The sequence below is a fragment of the Heteronotia binoei genome, chromosome 21, assembly GCF_032191835.1.
Source record: "Heteronotia binoei isolate CCM8104 ecotype False Entrance Well chromosome 21, APGP_CSIRO_Hbin_v1, whole genome shotgun sequence".
NCBI lineage: Eukaryota > Metazoa > Chordata > Lepidosauria > Squamata > Gekkonidae > Heteronotia > Heteronotia binoei.
The window spans coordinates 187,781,352-187,801,105 of record NC_083243.1 but is presented as its reverse complement, the minus strand read 5'-3'; positions in this window follow the sequence as shown (position 1 = coordinate 187,801,105).

Sequence of the window (19,754 nt, the reverse complement as noted above, 5' to 3'; positions counted from 1 at the left end):
TAATCAGACTTACTTTATTACCAGGGAACAGTTGATCATCATTTAGGGTTTCAGGCAGCCCTTCAACAAACTTTATGGATGTGAATTTTCAGAGGATTTCATCATACAGATTCTACCAACAGCTATAAAACCACACGACATTATCAGATGATACAGGAAGCACATGTTGAGCATTGTCCAAAATATTTTTTACAAAGACGCTCTTGCCACAATTTCTAGGCCCTGCCAGTACTGCAGAAAATGGATGTTTCCACTGTACATCCATTTTAAAAGCCGTATGGCAATGTTTTGTAGTTGTCCACAAGGACCCTCTTATCATAAACTACTTTGAGGGTTTTCTTAAGTGGCCCTGTCTCAATAAGCCACTGATTCTTTTTTTTTTTTTATGATGGAGGGTTGCTGGACTCTGATCTCTTTAGATGTCTGTACGGCAGTGTAATCTAAGACCAGGTCCTTCAATGTATTAAAGTTAATTTTTTCACAGTTAGAAACATTGAGGGTGATGCCTTTGGCTTTCATGCACACCTTTCCACCCGACAATTTGTAACTATAGGTTTTAGGACCTGCTGACATGAACTCTGTGATATGTTCAGATGGTGGGAGTTCCGATGTCAGATCGCCTAAAAAATCTCCGGTAGCCAGAATAAAATCCCCCTCCCTACTGACAAAAATGACTGAATCGGTGTCATGGTAAACAACGCGGTCCTGCAGCCTGTCTAAAATTTCATACAATTCTAGCCTTGCATAGGATGTTGTAAAGCATGCAATCAGAACATTCGTGTTGCCAGCTAAGGTAACTATATTTTGCGTGTTTCCAGGACACGCTTGCTGTTTCATCGTCAATTATGTCAAACCCTGACACATCATATGCTAGGGAAAAGGCAAATTCTAGAAGCTTGGTAGCATCCCTCACTATGGTAGTGTTTACCAAGTTTGAACGCTGTCCAAACTTGCCCCACAAGGAATTTAAAAATAATTTGGCAATCTGCCTCTTTGCAGGATTGACAGCTATGTGTTCAGGGCACAGCTGAACACCCTCTTTCTCTAGGTAATCCTGTATGTATTTGGCCGTTTCCCCCTCATCTGTACACCAGCTAGGATAGCCAGAAGACTCCTGGTTTTGGCGGAGGTGCACTTTAATGTATTCCGAAAACAGGTCTTCAGAGCTTTTCTCAAAATGCCAAACCTCGCTAATAGACATGATCTAGTACCCCTTCTCGAGGGCCTTCATCAGTTCCACTGTGCACCACACGCCTTCTAACACTTTTTCCAGTGAAGAATGCATACAACGCTCTTTTCGCTTAGTTTCTGCACATGTGGTACAGAGGGGGGACAGAAGTTTGCCCCCCAACTTGTAGGGTAATACAGGGAAAAAGAGACTCGAGGTGGCAACACCTTCAGTTTGACCAGACCAAAATATTCAGATATGGGGCAAAGTCCTTATAAATAATTTGGGGGTGCCCAATTGGATATTTCTTTGTCTTGTTGAGAAAAGGGTACAGGCTGGTGAAATCATAGTAATGTATTTTTTCACCAGCTTCAGCCTTGTAATTGAGGCAAATGGCATTTGTTCTGCCCCCAAAGAGAGCATCTCTGGGGAGCAGTGGTGATGGAAATTTCTTCTCACTCAGAAAGCCTCCATGCTCCCTGTCAGCTGTAACCATCTCCCTCCACTCGTGTTCCCATATGGACCTAACAGCATACCCCTGGCTTTTCAAGTAACTTTCTTTCCTCAGGGTTCTATAGTGTAAGTCAGCAAAAGATGAATCTGTCAGTGGGTTTCTATCACTGGGGCTGTAGCATGTGGGACAACCTTGGAAAAAGCACCCGTTAAATTAAAAGGCTGTTGGCCACCCCCCAACCATCGCAAAACCATCAATGAAATAATTTTACTTCTTTTAGCTCGCCACCTTTCAGGGCGTGCTGTATCTGGAGACTCTCCTTGTGCTCAATATACATTAGCCATTGTATGGATGGGGTTGAAAAACGCTTTTTTTGCCTGTGGTAATGGTCATGTGGCAGGAGGGCAATTGTACCAGGTTTCAAAAACATGTGCCTATACATTGCCATGCAAACCCCAGCGAGAGTTATGTGATTAAAGGGGTCAGTTCCTGACATGGATATAATTTCCTCCCTGTACAAGAAATAAGCCTTTCTCAGGATTTTAACATCCTGTTGGCAATAATAGGCCAGATCTTTTTGTAGGTTAAATAAATTGCTTTTGTTCTCTGTGTACCAGGAAAGAAACTCTGCTTTCTCATCCTTCATCATGTTATCAATCCCGTAATCCACCATCTTAGGCATCGGCCCAACATACTCCCAATTAGCATCTGTGTTAAAGTAATGGGGGAAGAACCCCTTACATCCTGAGAAGCCCATGGCCTGTGGCAATTTGGCTAGCTTCATTGGCAAAAAGTTTAAGCTATCCAGAAATCTGGTGCCTAGCTTCTTAACCGCACATGAGCTTCCCCCCTTGCGTAAGCAGGTCGACTCCCATCTTTTCTGCTAATAATTGCCTAATGATAAAGTAATTATCCTACCCCTTCGCATTATGAGCTAGGAAGCTATAATTCTTGAATTTCTTGTTGATGAATTTTTTAACAAAGCTTGTCACACAGCCCTCGCCTTTGAATTCCCAGGTATCACTTTCCTTTAGCCCCATTGCATAGATATAATTTGGAATATGTATGCCAGTCTCTTGCATACATTCGAAATCATAAAAAATATAATTGTTGCCAATTTCAACCTTTTTAAGAGGAGGCGTGAAACAGCGGTGGCTATTTATATCCCCAACAGGCTCTTTGCATTGCTTACACCAGTGAACATGGCATGTGTGCTTCTTTGGAGCATAGGACTGGCATGATTTACAATATATTTTTGTTTTGCAGATATCTGGCAGACCCCTGTGTTTTTCAAGATTGATCTGGGATTTACAATAAACTTGCAGCTATTGCATTGTACCTCCTGCTGAGGCCTACATTTGGGGTCTAAGCACACGTGACAGCTGTATTTACACAGATGTGAATGGCTATAAACATTACCACTCACCTGACAATAATTTTTCTGGCCATAAAACCCTTTCAAATTAATTATTCCGTAATAATGATTTTCATGATTCAAAACAAAATGGGTTCTCTGGTATACAGGGGGCCCTGTTCTAAAAATTTCCCAACCTTTACCACCATTCAATACCACTCCTATATTTACCTTTAAATGTTTTTCAAAGGTGGCAACATCCGATAATATCTCCTGCTCATCTGAAAACCCAAGCTCTCTGTGCAACAGCCGTACCCTTTCTGTTAATTCGGAGATGGTTGCCAACTTCTCTGACATGACACCAATGAGACTTATCCCAAAGCAAAGAATACGGTTGCCATGATCTGGATTTAATAAATGCTGCCACTTCTTTTTGATAACTTCGCTATAGAGGACGGTACTGATGATCCTTTTATCCCTCCCCTGTTCCTTATCACCGTCATAATTAAGCGCAGGGTTCCATGAAGATGAATTTCGGGATTACTCTGCATGAGATTTGACATCTGATACATAAACTCATCAGCAGGGAAGCCACCTGCTGGCCTCCTTACAGAATGCAGGGGATCACTTAGTCCTGCCCCATCGATACGGAGCTGCACTAAATCACCATCCTGGACTCTTGCTCTCATATCGTTAAGAAGCCCCTGAATAGCTTCCCGTATTGCCTCTTGTATAAGGACGGGGTAACTTAATTGCTCTAAGTTCACCAATGGCGGCAGGCTGGAAAGTACCAAGGGTCTGGCTGGAGTTTCCATGTTCTCAGCAAGAGCCTGCGCACGTGTGTTCAAGCACAAATGGCTTCTTTCCTAAAATAACCTGGTGAGGGTGGGCTGGGTGGGGGTGGGCCCCAGCCCCCCAGCTCCATTTGCTATTTGCCAGGGGTGACTGGGCCTATTATTAGAGGGGTCACACGGACCTACTCAGGCCTTCTCAGTGGCGGCCCCCAATTTCCGGGGTGGGGTGCCACAGGCGGAAGTTCAATGATGCTGCAGTGGGTGGCACTGGAGAAGGGGGCAGGGGAGGGGGCTACACATGTGATTTCCAGCCTGCTCAATTAATATGCAGGGTTGCTAGGTCACAGCGGGGTGGACATAGATGCTGATTAGCCTGGCTACGCCACGTGGTGTGAGTCAGTAAGGTCATTTCCTGGAGGAGGTGCTTAATTAATTAAATATGCGGGGTAGCTACGTCATGGTGGGGCATAGATGGTGATTGGCGGGGGCTAGGTCATGTGGGGGTGGGGTCATGACCTGGGTGACATCATTGGGGTCATGACCTTGATGACGCAGTTTCTGGCGATGTCAGCAGAAGTGACGTCACTGGCCATGCCCCCTTCATTAATTATGCAAGGGTTGACAGAATTTCCAGTGACGTCACCGGAAGTGACATCACTGGCCACGCCCCCTTCATTAGAAATGCATGGGGGGCTATTTACTACTGACATCAAAGTCATTGGGGATCTCTCCTGGATGCTCCTCTACATCGCCTCCAAGTTCCACCCCCTCTGTTGCTTTGAAGTTTGGTAAACATTTAGATTGAGTGGAGACAGTCTGGAAGTGTATCCATTCATGGGCACAAACATCCACAAACAGCTTGAAAGTTCATGGAAAGTTTGTGCCAGTTGATCTGCCATGAACTGCACTTGTGAACTATGAACTGGCGAAAATTCATAATGAACTTCAGTTCATGAGCCAGTTCATGCCTCTGCCTATTAAACATGCAAGCCCTCCTTGAAAATGGCCCTCCTTTTGATGCACTCTGAAAGAAAATTAAATAACCATATCTCCTCCACCATCCAGATTTCCTAGATAACTGTAATATCAAAGGTGGATAAGAATGTCCTGGTGTCCTCACAGGTAACTTTCTTGTTGTAGGAGATATTTAAGCTGATGACTGGGTGATTCTAGCAACAATGGGGTTAATAGAATGTATTATGAAGAAATTGAAGATATTGGATTTATATTCCGCCCTCCACTCTGAAGAGTCTCAGAGCGGCTCACAATCTCCTTTACCTTCCTCCCCCACAACAGACACCCTATGAGGTGGGTGGGGCTGGAGAGGGCTCTGACAGCAGCTGCCCTTTCAAGGACAACCTCTGCCAGGGCTATGGCTAACCCAAGGCCATGCTAGCAGGTGCAAGTGGAGGAGTGGGGAATCAAACCTGGTTCTCCCAGATAAGAGTCCGCACACTTAACCACTACACCAAACTGGCTCTCCTTATAACAGTGGGTTCGGAATAGGTTCCCAATATCTTTCCATATGAGAAATGTGCAAATATGTGGTGATATTTCACAGGAAGAATTTTTAGCTGAGCAGGAATTAGTACCTTTCACAGGGCTAGGTTGAGGCTGGGTTTCGAAGTTTAACAATCCATTGTTAAAATTCTCTGCAGGAGTGAGGTGAACTGAACTACCCATTCCACCTGAGAGGCAGGTTAGGCTGGAAGTCTATGCCTGGTCCAAAACCACCCAGTTATTATTTGCAACTGAATTCCTAGTTGTTAGGATCAGGCTTGAATGTGAATCTTTTCTTACTGAGGAAAGATCAATTCAAGGTTGTGCAAATTGCCTAGGGGTAATTTTATTCCACATTGTTGGCTTTAGGTGATTTGTTGCAAGTTTCTTAAAGTAGGGTTTCATGGGAAAAACTGGTATTGGTTCAGAAGAATGAAAACATCTTCCAAAGACAATTCCATGCAAAGAGAACCTCTGCTGCTTGGTAATAATTGAAGCAGGAACACAGGGGAATAGAATGTATATGTAAGTCAGTTTTCTCTAGCAGGTCCTTTAAAAATTCAGACTGACATCTCTGGGAGAACAATCAAGGAGATAAGCCAAATGTTCCTTAATACACAATTTCCATCTCCAATCAGTAATCCTCTCTTGAAAGAGGTGCATGGTCAGTGAGATTTTACAGGGTACAAGTATTGGAAAGGTTCCTATAGGCTTCTCACATAGCTTTTTTGTGAACTGGTTTGAGTGCAGGTATAGGCTCCAGTCAGAACCTGAGATAAAATCCCACCCCCTCAACTTGACAGAAAAGGCTCGGTACAAGGCATTGATTTTATCATAAATCCTTCCTAGAGTCTCAGCAATTAGAAAAGTCTGAGCTAGAAGTTTAAGAGGGTCCTTCTGAGGGGATACGTTCTTATGCTCAGTGAGTAGGTCAAAAGAGGGCAACATGGAACTATGTTTAGGTCATGTAGGATTGTGAGTAAGCAGCAGAACTGAAGAATTAGATTGTAATTCATTTGCCTCTGTGAAAAAGTGTCATAAAGGTGAAAAAGATTACTAGTTTTAATGTTATAAAGCTTTGTTTGTTGGGTGGAAGGCTAAAAGAATCAGAGGGATTATTTCTTTTCCTAGACATAAAAAGAAATCCAACAGCTGATTAAACTAAAACTACTTAATTCAAAACCAAAATCAAAAATCAAATTTATTCTTATACTTGACGACCAGCTCATTCAATTGATTTGCTTAAATCATTTAGATACAAGATGCAGAATCAGTCCAACAGTAACATTCAAGAATTGGATAGCTGTAACTATAACAAAGAAACAGAACAAAACAGCCATCAAACTCATACAAAAATAAGATAAAACATAAACATTTGGTCTATTTGCCATGCATTTTATATTCCTTAAGAACCTGTGCACAGAATCAGCCTTGTTATCTGATTGTTCCTATAGGACTAGAGGTATTCAAGTTTAATTTTATTTGATCTACCAGGAAACCTTTCTAATAATGAACTGATAATTTCCATGCAGATCATCCTGTGATATAAACAGTTTATATGTGTGTGTGTGTGTATGTGTTCTAGGGCAGGGGTGGCCAAACTTGCTTCATGCAAAAAGAGTCACATAAACTAAATTCCAGATGCTCAAGAGATGCAATGTAAGAATTGGGTTTAGGTGAGTAGCCTGAAAGTGACGTCACAGCACAAGGAGGGGTTTTGGTGCCAGATGTGACATCATTGAAAGGGGTGGAGCCTAGGAATTATCATCACAACAGGCTCTGGGTGAGTGCCCCCCCCTTGGTGACTTATCCACTCACCCAAGTCAAAGCATCCACTCCCCCACCCTTGGTATCTTCCCGTCCCCCAACTTCTCACCCCCCATCCTAATACCACCCATCTTATCCACCTCTTCCTCTCAACTACCCCCAGACCCTTAGCATGACAGCCACACAGACGCTGAAGCTCAGCATTCCTTTTGTTTGCATTATTGCCACCTTTTCCTGCCATATTCAACTTTATGGCATTTTGCATCAGTGTAAGCTTATGGTGTGATCGGGGGGGGGGGGGGTTGCATGGAAGTGACCTCAGCAGGGTATAATGACACAGACCCCACCCTGCAAAGCAGCCATTTTCTCCAGGGGAAGTGATCTCTGCCATTTGGAGAGCAGCTATAATTCTGAGTAATCTCCAGCCATCACCTGGAGATTGGCAACAATGGTTCCCCAGGAGAAAATGGATAGTTTGGAGGGTGGAGCCTATAACATTGTACTTGTTTGAGGCCCCATCCCTCCTCGAACCCCACCTTCTCCAGGCTCCACTGCTCAAATCTCCAGGAATCTCCTTCTTAGCCAACCATTCACCTACCTTGATCTAAGAACATAAGAGAAGCCATGTTGGATAAGGCCAATGGCCCATCCAGTCCAACACTCTGTGTCACACAGTGGCCAAAAAAATTATATATATACACACACACACACACACACACATATATACACACTGTGGCTAATAGCCACTGATGGACCTCTGCTCCATATTTTTATCTAACCCCCTCTTGAAGCTGGCTATGCTTGTAGCCGCCACCACCTCCTGTGGCAGTGAATTCCACATGTTAATCACCCTTTGGGTGAAGAAGTACCTCCTTTTATCCGTTCTAACCCGACTGCTCAGCAATTTCATCGAATGCCCACGAGTTCTTGCATTGTGAGAAAGGGAGAAAAGTACTTCTTTCTCTACCTTCTCCATCCCATGCATAATCTTGTAAACCTCTATCATGTCACCCCGCAGTCGACGTTTCTCCACGCTAAAGAGCCCCAAGCGTCTTAACCTTTCTTCATTTCTGCCCCTCTGACTTCAGCTTTCCATCTCCTTCCCCCTCCCTGTAGGAAGTCTTTCTTCACAGTGTGTGTGTGGTGGGGAGGGGAACCACAGCAGCTTACATCATTCTCCTCTTCCTCTTTGATCTGCACAACAACCTTGTGAGGTGGGTTAGGCTGAAAGTCTGTGACTGGTCCAAAATCACCCAGTCAGCTTCCACAGCAAGAACCTGGCTCTGACAGATCCTACTCTGAAGCCCTAATTCCTATGCAATGCTGTCTGTCATGGGGACTGCTGCTGAACAGTATCAAGTAGCCAGGCCTAAGGTAGCCAGCCTCCAGGTGGAGCCTGAAGATCTCCTGGAATCACAACTGAACTTCAGACAATCCTTGTCTGTCCTGGGGTGAGGCTGAGGGAAGGAGGAAGAGAGGGTGTTACAGAAAAGAGCTGGCAGCCATGGGCTCTGAGGAAACAATCCTGGTGGGGCCAGGCCTTCAGAAGTTGTGTGTGCTGTTAATGGGGTGGCAGAGGTCTATTGCTGGTGGTGCCACAATGCCCTTTATGAACTTGCAGTAGAGCAGCAGTCCTTTTTGTGGCCAGTTGACAGAGAGGACACAGAGAAGTGTTGGAGATGGGTCTGTCTCTGAGGTAAGACTGTTTTGGCAGTTCAACATTCCTGGGCCTGCAGTAGGTGGGAGCAGAGGAGTCAGCCAACGGGAGGCCAGAGATATTGATTGAGCCATGACTGGCCAATTGTTTGTAGTGTGCACGCATCAGCCAATGGGAGAGCTCCATTTGGCCACCACCATAGGGGAATTATTATTTACTAGGAATAAGGACCGTTGTGAAGAAAAATACAACCGGCTCTAGAAGGAGGCTCTGGGCTAGTGCCTGCCACCCTTACTGTCTTCCCACTCACCCAAGTGAAGTTATTGATCCCCCCACCTCAAGGGGAGCTAATATCTGCCATCTAAAGAACAGTTGTAAATCTGAGTGGTCTCCAGTACCTCCCCAGAAGGAAATGGCATTGTACCTGTCTGAGGTCCTATCCCATCTTAAACCTCACCCTCTCTAGGCCCCACCCCTAACCTGGAGTTGGCAACCCTATCTCCTTTCCTTTATCAGCCCCTCTGACTTCAGCTTTCCATTACCTTCCCCCTTCTTGCAGCTTCTACAGCGGAGGGGCCAAAGCAGTTTGCATCATTCTCCTCTTCCCCCATGTGATCTGAACAACAACCCTGAGAGGCAGGTTAGGCTGGAAGTCTATGCCTGGTTCAAAACCACCCAGTTAGCTTCCACAAGAAGAACCTGGGTCTGGCAGATTCCACTCTGAAGCCCTAACTCATATGTCCTCCTCAAATTCCGCCACAGAATCTCCAGGAATTTGCCACCAACTTGGAAAGGTACCACTAACGGCCTCTGTAGGGTTGCCAAGTCCAATTAAAGAAAAATCTGGGGACTTTGGGGGCGGAGCCAGGAGACTTTGGGGGTGGAGCCAGGAGACACTGGGGGTGGAGCCAGGAACAAGGGTGTGACAAGCATAATTGAACTCCAAGGGAGTTCTGGCCATCACATTTAAAGGGGCAGCACACCTTTTCAAATGCCTTTCTTCCATAGGAAATAATTAAGGATAGGGGCACCATCTTTTGGGGCCCATAGAATTGGACCCTCTGGTCCAATCGTTTTGAAACTTGGGGGGTATTTTGGGGAGAGGCACTAGATGCTATACTAAAAATCTGGTGCCTCTACCTCAAAAAATAGCCCCCCCCCCCAGGGCCCCCAATACCCACGGATCAATTCCCTATTATTCCCTATGGGAATCATTCTCCATAGGGAATAATAGAGTGCCCAGTAGACATTTCCCTCCCCCCCCCACACACTTTCTAAAGGGAGGGAGGGCCTCCATACCAAGGAATCTCCCTCCCTCTCTCACACACACACACACAAATACTTACTTGGTCTTCTTCCGGAGAACTGTGCCTGCTGAGAAAACGAAAGCAAAGAAGGGAGGGGCCGTTCTCCGAAGCCCTTCCTGTTTCCTCCTTCCTGCCCAGCCTTAAAGGGACAGGGATTTTACAAACTGCTCAGGAGCTCTACAACAGGAGCTCTATAGGTATGTTCTCCCCCCCTCCACCCCCCCCCCCGCTTCTCAATTTTTGAAGACTGGGAGATTAAGCTGGGAACCCAGAAGTCTCCCGCTAAAGCGGGGGGATTGGGAACCCTAGGCCTCTGGGCGAATGCTCCCCCAACCTTGCTGTCTCCCCCCAACCTCAAGGGGAGCTGATCTCTGCCATCTATTTGGATAGCAGTTGTAATTCTGAGCGATCTCCACTCCACACCTTGAGATTGACAACAGTGGTTCCCCAGGAGGAAAGGCCTTTCTCTCAGAGGCCTATAGTGATCCCTTAGGAATTTCCCAGCAACCTGGAAAGGTACCATTAAGGGCCTCTGGTTGAGTGCGCCCCCGCCAAACCTGGCTGTCTTCCCACCCACCCAAGTGAAGGCATTCACTACCCCCCCCCCCCGACCTCAAGGGGAGCTGATCTCTGCCATCTGCCTGGAGAGCAAATGTGACTCTGAGAGCTCTCCAGCCCTCACCTGGAGATTGGCAACAGTGGTTCCCTGGAGGAAAGGCCTTTCCCTCAGAGGTCTGTAGTGATCCTTTAGGAATTTCTCACCAACTTGGAAAGGTACCACTAAAGGCCTCTGGGCAAGTGCCCCCCACAACCTTGCTGTTTTCTGACCCACCCAAGTAAAGGCATTAATCCCCACACACACACACACACCTCAAGGGGAGCTGATTTCTGCCATCTGGAAATTCCTAGCCCTGCAGCCTCTAAGGAAAAGGACAGTCTTTCTTCACAGTGTGTGTGCGGCGGGGGGAGGGGGTGGACCAAAACAGCCGACATCATTCTCCTCCTCATTTCTCTCCCCCCTTTGTTCTGAAAAACCCTGTGAAGGGTTCGCTATCTCCTTCTCAGGCAGCCATCTTGGGGTGAGGCTGAGGAGAGGAGAGAGAGAGAGGGAGTGAAAGACAGTAAATAGGACAGTGTCCCTTGCTATTGCAGTGGCCTTCTGAGGCTGTGTGTGCTGGGAGGCTAGCTGTGTGGGCTGTTGATAGGGCCTTTTGTGAGGCCACAGGAGCCCCGCAGCCCTTTTTGAAGACAGTTGACAGAGAAGAGCTAAGAGATGTGGCTACCTCTGAGGTAAAACTGCTTCTGGCAGTTTGTTCAGCATTCCAGAGCCTGAGTATTTTATTTATTTATTTATTTCGATTTATATCCCGCCCTACCCCACCGAAGCGGGCTCAGGGCAGCTAGTAGGCGAGTAGGTGGAAGCAGGGGAGTCAGCCAATGGGAAGCCAGAGACTGACTAAGCTGTGATGGGTCAATGGTTTCTGGAGTGATATGATGATGCTTATGATAAAGCAATTGTCAAGTCACAGGTGTAACATGCGGGCTTCTATGTGCCCATTCAAAAAATAGGATAGGAAAATAGCGAGTCCATTAATTGATCACATTAAATGAATTTGGGGTGCTTTGTAAACCTCTATACAGGTACTTGAAGAAAGTGAACTACAGTATACAGTTTAACAGATGTCACTCATTGTTATAATGAAAAGCCACCTTTATTATTTTCCTTTTAATGACCTACCCATTTAGCACACCAGAACTAATATATCATGAAAAGCAAAGTACAGCGTTTGGCCCCATCTACTCAAATTTATCTTCACTGATTAGAACTGGCATCCACTAATCAATCAAATCAAATTTCATAGTACAGTTGTAAGCATCCAAAGTGTCACTGATTTTAATAGGACTTACTTCCTAGGAAGTGTTCTTACCTGATTATTGATTAAGCTGATTAAGAAACAACCAGCTGCTTACTTTCTGTGAATAAGCAGAAAGGTCAGAGTCCAGATGATCTGTGGTTCTAACGACCTCTCACTCCACATCAGAGATTCGGCATACCACCTCTTATCTGTTCTTTATTTCATGGAAAAGAGGAGCTACAGCTACAAAAAGAGTTCTGATGGTCTCACAAGATGTGCTTAGTGCCTTATTTTGGTGCTCCTCAGGTGGTAACCTTATCAAATATGAGTAGGGAGGAGAGAGAGCATGATGCAAGAAAAAGAGTGTGAGGTAAATGACTCTATCTAAAATGTGCCAAAAGCATGAGTTGGCCCATGATAAAGTTCATAGGTGTGGTGCAAACTGCTTTAATGACAAAACCCTGGCCTGTGTGTTATACTGACCCTCCTTTACAACATGAAATTGTAATGAATGACCTGGTCTCTTCCAACACTGTGCTTCAGTGAATCATTTATCTTATTCAGACTACATCATTTTAAATAATTTTCACATCTCATATTTCTTTGCTTGTAGCACCACCTACTGTTCTCTTTTTAAAGTATAGTTTATTGAGAACTACAATGCACTCCACCAGCGATAACTGACCCTCCTCATCATAACGATGCAATTTCAAGGCAAATTACAAATTTACAAATACAGATGGAAAGAACAGAAGTGGGAACACATTAGTAAGAGTTTATATTAGGGATGGGCACAAACTGGGGAGACAGAGGTTCATAGTTCACGGGGTCGCACAAGCCACAAACCTTCATGAGCCTCCCTAGTTACTGAACCAGTTCATTTCACGAGGTCCATCATTTAAAGGGACTTTTGAAAGACGTACATATGAACATATGAAGCTGCCTTATACTGAATCAGACCCTTGGTCCATCAAAGTCAGTATTGTCTTCTCAGACTGGCAGCGGCTCTCCAGGGTCTCAAGCTGAGGTTTTCACACCTATTTGCCTGGACCCTTTTTTGGAGATGCCGGGGATTGAACCTGGGACCTTCTGCTTCCCAAGCAGATGCTCTACCACTGAGCCACCGTCCCTCCCCTAACATATGAAGCTGCCTTCTACTGAATCAGACCCCTGGTCCATCAAAGTCAGTCTTGTCTACTCAGACTGGCAGCGGCTCTCCAGGGTCTCAAGCTGAGGTTTTTCACACCTATTTGCCTGGACCCTTTGTTGGCGATGCCAGGGATTGAACCTGGGACCTTCTGCTTCCCAAGCAGATGCTCTACCACAGAGCCACCGTCCCTCCCCTACAACATGCAAGTGAAGTTCTAGTGGCAAGGTTATTTATTTTATTCGACATAGCCAGTCCTTCCCGTGAAGCAGGTTCAGGGTGGGTTCCTTCGGAAAAGCAAACAATTAAAACACGTAAGAACAAGTTAAAATTGCAGTAAAAAACAGATAAAATACAAAGTCAGAGAACTCTGCCTCAACAGCAGGGACCTATTGGTCCAGGGGTCTAACATCCCAAAACCATAAGAATGAGTGGGGGTGGGGGAGGCCTAATAGCAGGTGATGTCTACCACCTCAGCTGAAGGCCTGGCAGAAGAGCTGTGTTTTTCAGGCCTTGCAGAACTGGAGCAGGTCCCATAGGGATCTGATCTTCAATGGAAGCTCATTCCACAAGGCACGGACGTCAAGGCAAATTGGATGACTCTGGGACCAAGGACCACCAGAAGGTGTTGGGTTGCTGATCTTAGGAACCTGTTGGTCCCTGGCCATATAGGGCTTTGAAGGTAAGTATCAGCACCTTGAAATGGAACTGGTGCTCAATAGGCAGCCAGTGCAGTTTGTGTAGCACAGAATGCATCTGTGCCTGCATAGGCAATCATATCAACATTCATGTAGCTACGTTCTGCATCAGCCGGAGTTTCTGGTGCAGAGTCAAGGGCAGCCCCAAATAGAGGGAGTTACAATAATCCAGCCTGGAAATGACCCCAACATGGCTTCCCCCATCAAATCCTATTGGCTCAATCTGGGCCCACTAAGTCTCTGGAAGCAGACATGACGGCATATCAACATTAATTCAATTAAATTAACACTGCGCTGACAATGTCTCAAAAACCTCCCCTCACTGAATCCCATATACTGCTGTTAGCAAATATAATACTACTAATTAATCTTTAATAGCAACACAGTTTATATTTCTGAGCCAATCAATTCACTAAACCTGTCTAGTTAGCAGGGGGAAAAAATATGATCCTAACAGCCAAGAAATCAGATCGATCAATAAGAAAACAAAGGCAATCTCAATAAATTAATCAATCAATATACACAATATAATAAATCCATATCCAATTAATTAGTCAAATTCCTCATGAAAAGAAACAATAATAGAGAATACAAGGGAGGGGAAACCTACGACAGGGATCAATATTCATAGCTAGAATCGCAGCAGTTTCTAGCTCCAAGCAGCAAATCATAAGGATTCAATGTTAGCACTGTCCTGTAGTAAACAAACTTATCCTTTTGCAGGGCCCTTCCCCTTCTCCTTGAGATAGATTGAGCAACCTCATCAGTGGCAGAGGACCTCTGATGCTTGACATTCAGTCATGCCCTGTTCCCACATAGGGCCAATCACAGCCCCTGATCTTCCTCTAATTCTGGCCGCCAGATTTCTTGGAAACAGTTGCAAACCTGTTATAGAGAAGCACTGGGCAATTAAAGCCATAGTCACAAAAGTCTGGGGAACAAGGGGAGTCAATGAAATTCAAACCTCCATCCACGCTAATCACCCCAGGAAGCAATCATGGGTTGAGTTGGTGGGAGAGAGAGCACAGGCCCTGGCATAACACCCGTGGCATAACACCCACGGCTGACAGGCCCCATGCTAATCTCCTAGCATTCATAGACATTCTCAGCAGCAACAGGAAATCTTCCGACTGCATTGCCACTGCCCAGGATGTTGGATGAGAACTCACGGGTCTGATTTGATTTTGCCACTTTCCCAGTGAATCCACATCGGATTAAATTCCGATATAAATTATGTGTCCTTTGAATTATGTGAAGCTGAATGGCTCAGAAACATTGTTAATCGGGATCCCGAGAGGAAAGGAAATTTATTTATTTATTTGTAATTTAAATCCCGCCCCTTCCCACCAGGTGGCTCAGGGCGGCTTACAACATAATAAAATCTAACATAAGAGTATAAAATTAAGCATAAAAATTTAAACAATTTACATAGTTAAAAACGAAACATTTCACACAGTTATATACTTAAAACATTAGAAACATACAGCGATCTTACAAACTACACTCAGTTTCAGGTTTCAGTGCCGGTTAGTTGGGAGCCAGCCGGAAGAGGGCTGTCTTACAGGCCCTGCGGAATTGAGCAAGGTCCCGCATTTATATTGGAATTTATGAGTATAAGCATAGTGTGAGTGTGTAAGAATTGTTTGAGAGGTGAGTGTTGTAATATAATGAATTCTTTTTAATTTTTTATTGTAACTTTGTTTCTATGTTATTGGTGCATAGATATTCCTGTTTGTGCCTCTATAGAATTGCCCTTGGGTGAAATAAGACTTACCTGAGGAAGGGATATGCTCTGAAACGCGCTTTACATCCGGAATTCGCATAGTGATGTCATATTTGGATTTGGAGGCTACTGTACAACATACCTGCTTCATTAGGACACCCATTCATTTGGAAAGAAAGACTTCTTTGATGGGGCTGCTTTAGTAAGTAAATTTATTTTTGTATCCCGCCCTCCCCCGCCAAAGGCAGGCTCAGGGCGGCTCAAATTTTGCCACTTTCCCAGTGAATCCGCATTGGATTAAATTCCGATATAAATTATGTGTACTTTGAATTATGTGAAGCTGAATGGCTAAGAAACATTGTTGATCGGGATCCCGAGAGGAAAGGAAATTTATTTATTTATTTATTTATTTGTAATTTATATCCCGCCCTTCCCACCAGGGGGCTTTACTAATAGATTGTTCTATTGCAAGGACTTTGTACATTGTGGAGTTTTCTTATTATATAATATATTTGCATAATTTAATTACAGAGTTGTAGCATTGTTTGTACGCAGTTTTTGCATCTGTTTCAGCCTAACAGCTGATAGGTGCACCAAGCCATTCAGTGATCCCTCTCACTCCCCCCTGCTTCCTACCACAAGCCCCATGAACCTCAGAGTCATGGAAAAGGATGGTACAAACCTCAGTTTGTGAACCATAATCTGGTGATTTTTTTGTGAGGAATTTAGGGTAATGGGGAGGTTTGTGCCTATCCCTAGTCCAGGGGTGGCCAACGGTAGCTCTCCAGATGTTTTTTGCCTACAACTCCCATCAGCCCCAGCCAGCATGGCCAATGGCTGGGGCTGATGGGAGTTGTAGGCAAAAAACATCTGGAGAGCTACCATTGGCCACCTCTGCCCTAGTCTATATTCTTCAACCAGCTGTCAGGTGGACCTGTCCTCTTGGAGCTACTGTTTGCCTAATGCAATAATTAAGAAAACCCAGAAATGCCATCAAATTCTCTACAACTGGTTTAGTGTATATCCTTTGTTATATAGTGCCATCTGGGGGCATAGTGCCATCTGGGGATATCAGTCTGTATGAGGTCCTTCTTTTGCTTGACTTTTTTTACATGTAGGTTTTTTGACTTTGCTGTTGTGCATGATGGTCCTTCCAGTTATGACGATCTCACCCTCTTCCCTCCCTCACATGCAAGGTTTTCCCTTCTTTCTTCTTTCTCGCTGTTTGTCTATGGCTGGCCCACCCAGTCACGTTTTGATAGATAGATGGATGGATGGATGCTGGCCCAGCCCAGGGAAGATACAAAATCATCTTGCTTTTGAAATGGAGCACAAGAGGCTTTTGATAAATAAACAAAATGTTTAACTTGGAAGATAAAAGGTCGAGTGGAATCAGATGCAGGATGTATGCGGTGAACAGATTAAAACTGAGGGAACTGTATTCACACAAACACCGGATAATTTGTTGCCAACAAGTAAATATTTCTGCTATTCAACAAGGTTTTTAAAACTTTGAGGAGAGAAACTTTCTTTTCAGTTTCTGCTAAAACACCCAAGCATAGGTTTCTGAGTTTTACCAACACATAAAGTTTAGAAGGCAGGAATATACAACCGGGTTCCCCAAACCCTTTTTATGCACGGACCAGGGATCACACCTCTTTTCTATAAGCTAATTCTCTTCATAACTGGGCAGGGATCACTTCTCTTTACTAGAAGCTATTTCCCTTTTTTGGCTTAAATAAGGATCCCCTTTGATCCACTTGGCCTCCTTCCACAGTCAGTGCTTAACTGTCTCTTCTTCAACTGTCAGTTCCCAACAGTCATTCCTTAACTGAATCCTTAACAGAATTTTGTTTGAACTTGTCACTTCCCTTAGGCATTAACCCTTTACAGTCTATCACACGAGTCCTAGGGCATCTCAGTAGAACATGACAGAAATCAGGAATTACTGAGAAATCAGGTAACGTTACTGAGTTTTGCTCTGAACGATACCCATTTCTGTTGGATGATTTGGCCAGGTGATCAGGATCAAATAAACTTTGTATCATTTTCTAAAAGTCACACAGAGGCACAGATGGAGACCAGGGCAACAGTCCATTACCTGGGAGAGCCAGTTTGGTGTAGTGGTTAAGTGTGCGGACTCTTATCTGGGAGAACCGGGTTTGATTCCCCACTCCTCCACTTGCACCTGCTGGAATGGCCTTGGGTTAGCCATAGCTCTGGCAGAGGTTGTCCTTGAAAAGGCAGCTGCTGTGAGAGCCCTCTCAGCCTCACCCACCTCACAGGGTGTCTGTTGCGGGGGAGGAAGGTAAAGGAGATTGTGAACCACTCTTCGGAGTGGAGGGCGGGATATAAATCCAATATCTTCTTCTTCCAATATCTACCTGGTCAGATGGTGTTTTTACAATCTATTAGATTATTCCAGGAATATTTCTACAGGATTTTGAAAATTATTTTTCTTTTAGGAGAGGTTTTCTCTGAGATAAAAATCCAGCCCGTTAATCCCTAGCCCACACTAATATTATGCCGAAAGCAGGGCCGAAACCCTTCATTTCTTAATTGGAGAAGGCAATGTCTTCCTTGCAGTCCTGTTTCTGCAGGGACAATTTTAGAGTTGCAAACTCTGTGTTGCCACTAGAGGGCTCCTGAAACAGAATGGACTGCCGTGCAAGGCTCATGATAAGATGCTGCCAATGAAAGACTCACAAATGTTAATATCAACTTGACTTCTAAAGTATCTCTGACCCTTTATGGAAAAACTAATCCTGAGCATCATAATAAAGGTGACTCTTCACATCATCTGAAATCTTACGAAAAGTGAGACTTCAGCTGTAGATGCTCACAATGCCGGCTTCTCTTTAATGGCTTCAATAACTTAATGACTATAAATGCTAATTTATTTTTTAAAAAAACCCCTTGATTTACGAATGAAAGAGTTAAGACATTTTCATATTTTTGTGCCTATTTAGAGTATTACCTACAGAGCCAGTTTGGTGTAGTGGTTAAGTGTGCGGACTCTTATCTGGGAGAACCGGGTTTGATTCCCCACTCCTCCACTTGCAGCTGCTGGAATGGCCTTGGGTCAGCCATAGCTCTGGCAGAGGTTGTCCTTGAAAGGGCAGCTGCTGTGAGAGCCCTCTCCAGCCCCACCCACCTCACAGGGTGTCTGTTGTGAGGGAGGAAGGTAAAGGAGATTGTGAGCCACTCTGAGACTCTTCGGAGTGGAGGGCGGGATATAAATCCAATATCTTCATCTACCTCACAGGGTGTCTGTTGTGGGGGAGGAAGGTAAAGGAGATTGTGAGCCGCTCTGAGTCTCTTCGGAGTGGAGAGCGGGATATAAATCCAATATCTTCATCTACCTCACAGGGTGTCTGTTGTGGGGGAGGAAGGTAAAGGAGATTGTGAGCCGCTCTGAGACTCTTCGGAGTGGAGAGCAGGATATAAATCCAATATCTTCATCTTCCTCACAGGGTGTCTGTTGTGGGGGAGGAAGGGAAAGGAGATTGTGAACTGCTGTGAGACTCTTCGGAGTGGAGGGCGGGATATAAATCCAATATCTTCATCTACCTCACAGGGTGTCTGTTGTGGGGGAGGAAGGGAAAGGAGATTGTGAGCCGCTCTGAGACTCTTTGGAGTGGAGGGCAGGATATAAATCCAATATCTTCATCTTCCTCACAGGGTGTCTGTTGTGGGGGAGGAAGGGAAAGGAGATTGTGAGCCACTCTGAGACTCTTTGGAGTGGAGGGCAGGATATAAATCCAATATCTTCATCTACCTCACAGGGTGTCTACTGTGTGGGAGGAAGGGAAAGGAGATTGTGAGCCGCTCTGAGACTCTTCGGAGTGGAGGGCGGGATATAAATCCAATATCATCATCATCATCATCATCATCTTCTTCTTCTTCTTCTTCTTCTTCTTCTTCTTCTTCTTCTTCTTCTTCTTCTTCTTCTTCTTCTTCTTCTACAGTGCTGGATTTAAGGCTGCCAGCTTCCAGGTGGTGCCTGGAGATTTCCTGGAATTCCAGCTGATTTCTAAAATAGAGAGATTAGTACCTTAGGGAAAGTGGCTGCTTTGGAGAGTGGACTTTATGGAATTATACCCTACTGAGGTCCCTTTCCTCCCCTTACATCGCCCACCCCAGGTTCCATCCCCAAATCTCCAGGAATTTCCCAACCTGGAGTTGGCAACCCAATGGATCAGTAACATCTTCCTTCAAATCCTTCAGTGAGATCCTTCCTTCAAATAATTTAGATTGTCCTTCACAGTCTTATTGCGATGATAAATGGGCGGAATGAAGCTTGAACTTCCTGGAGTACAGTGGGATTAA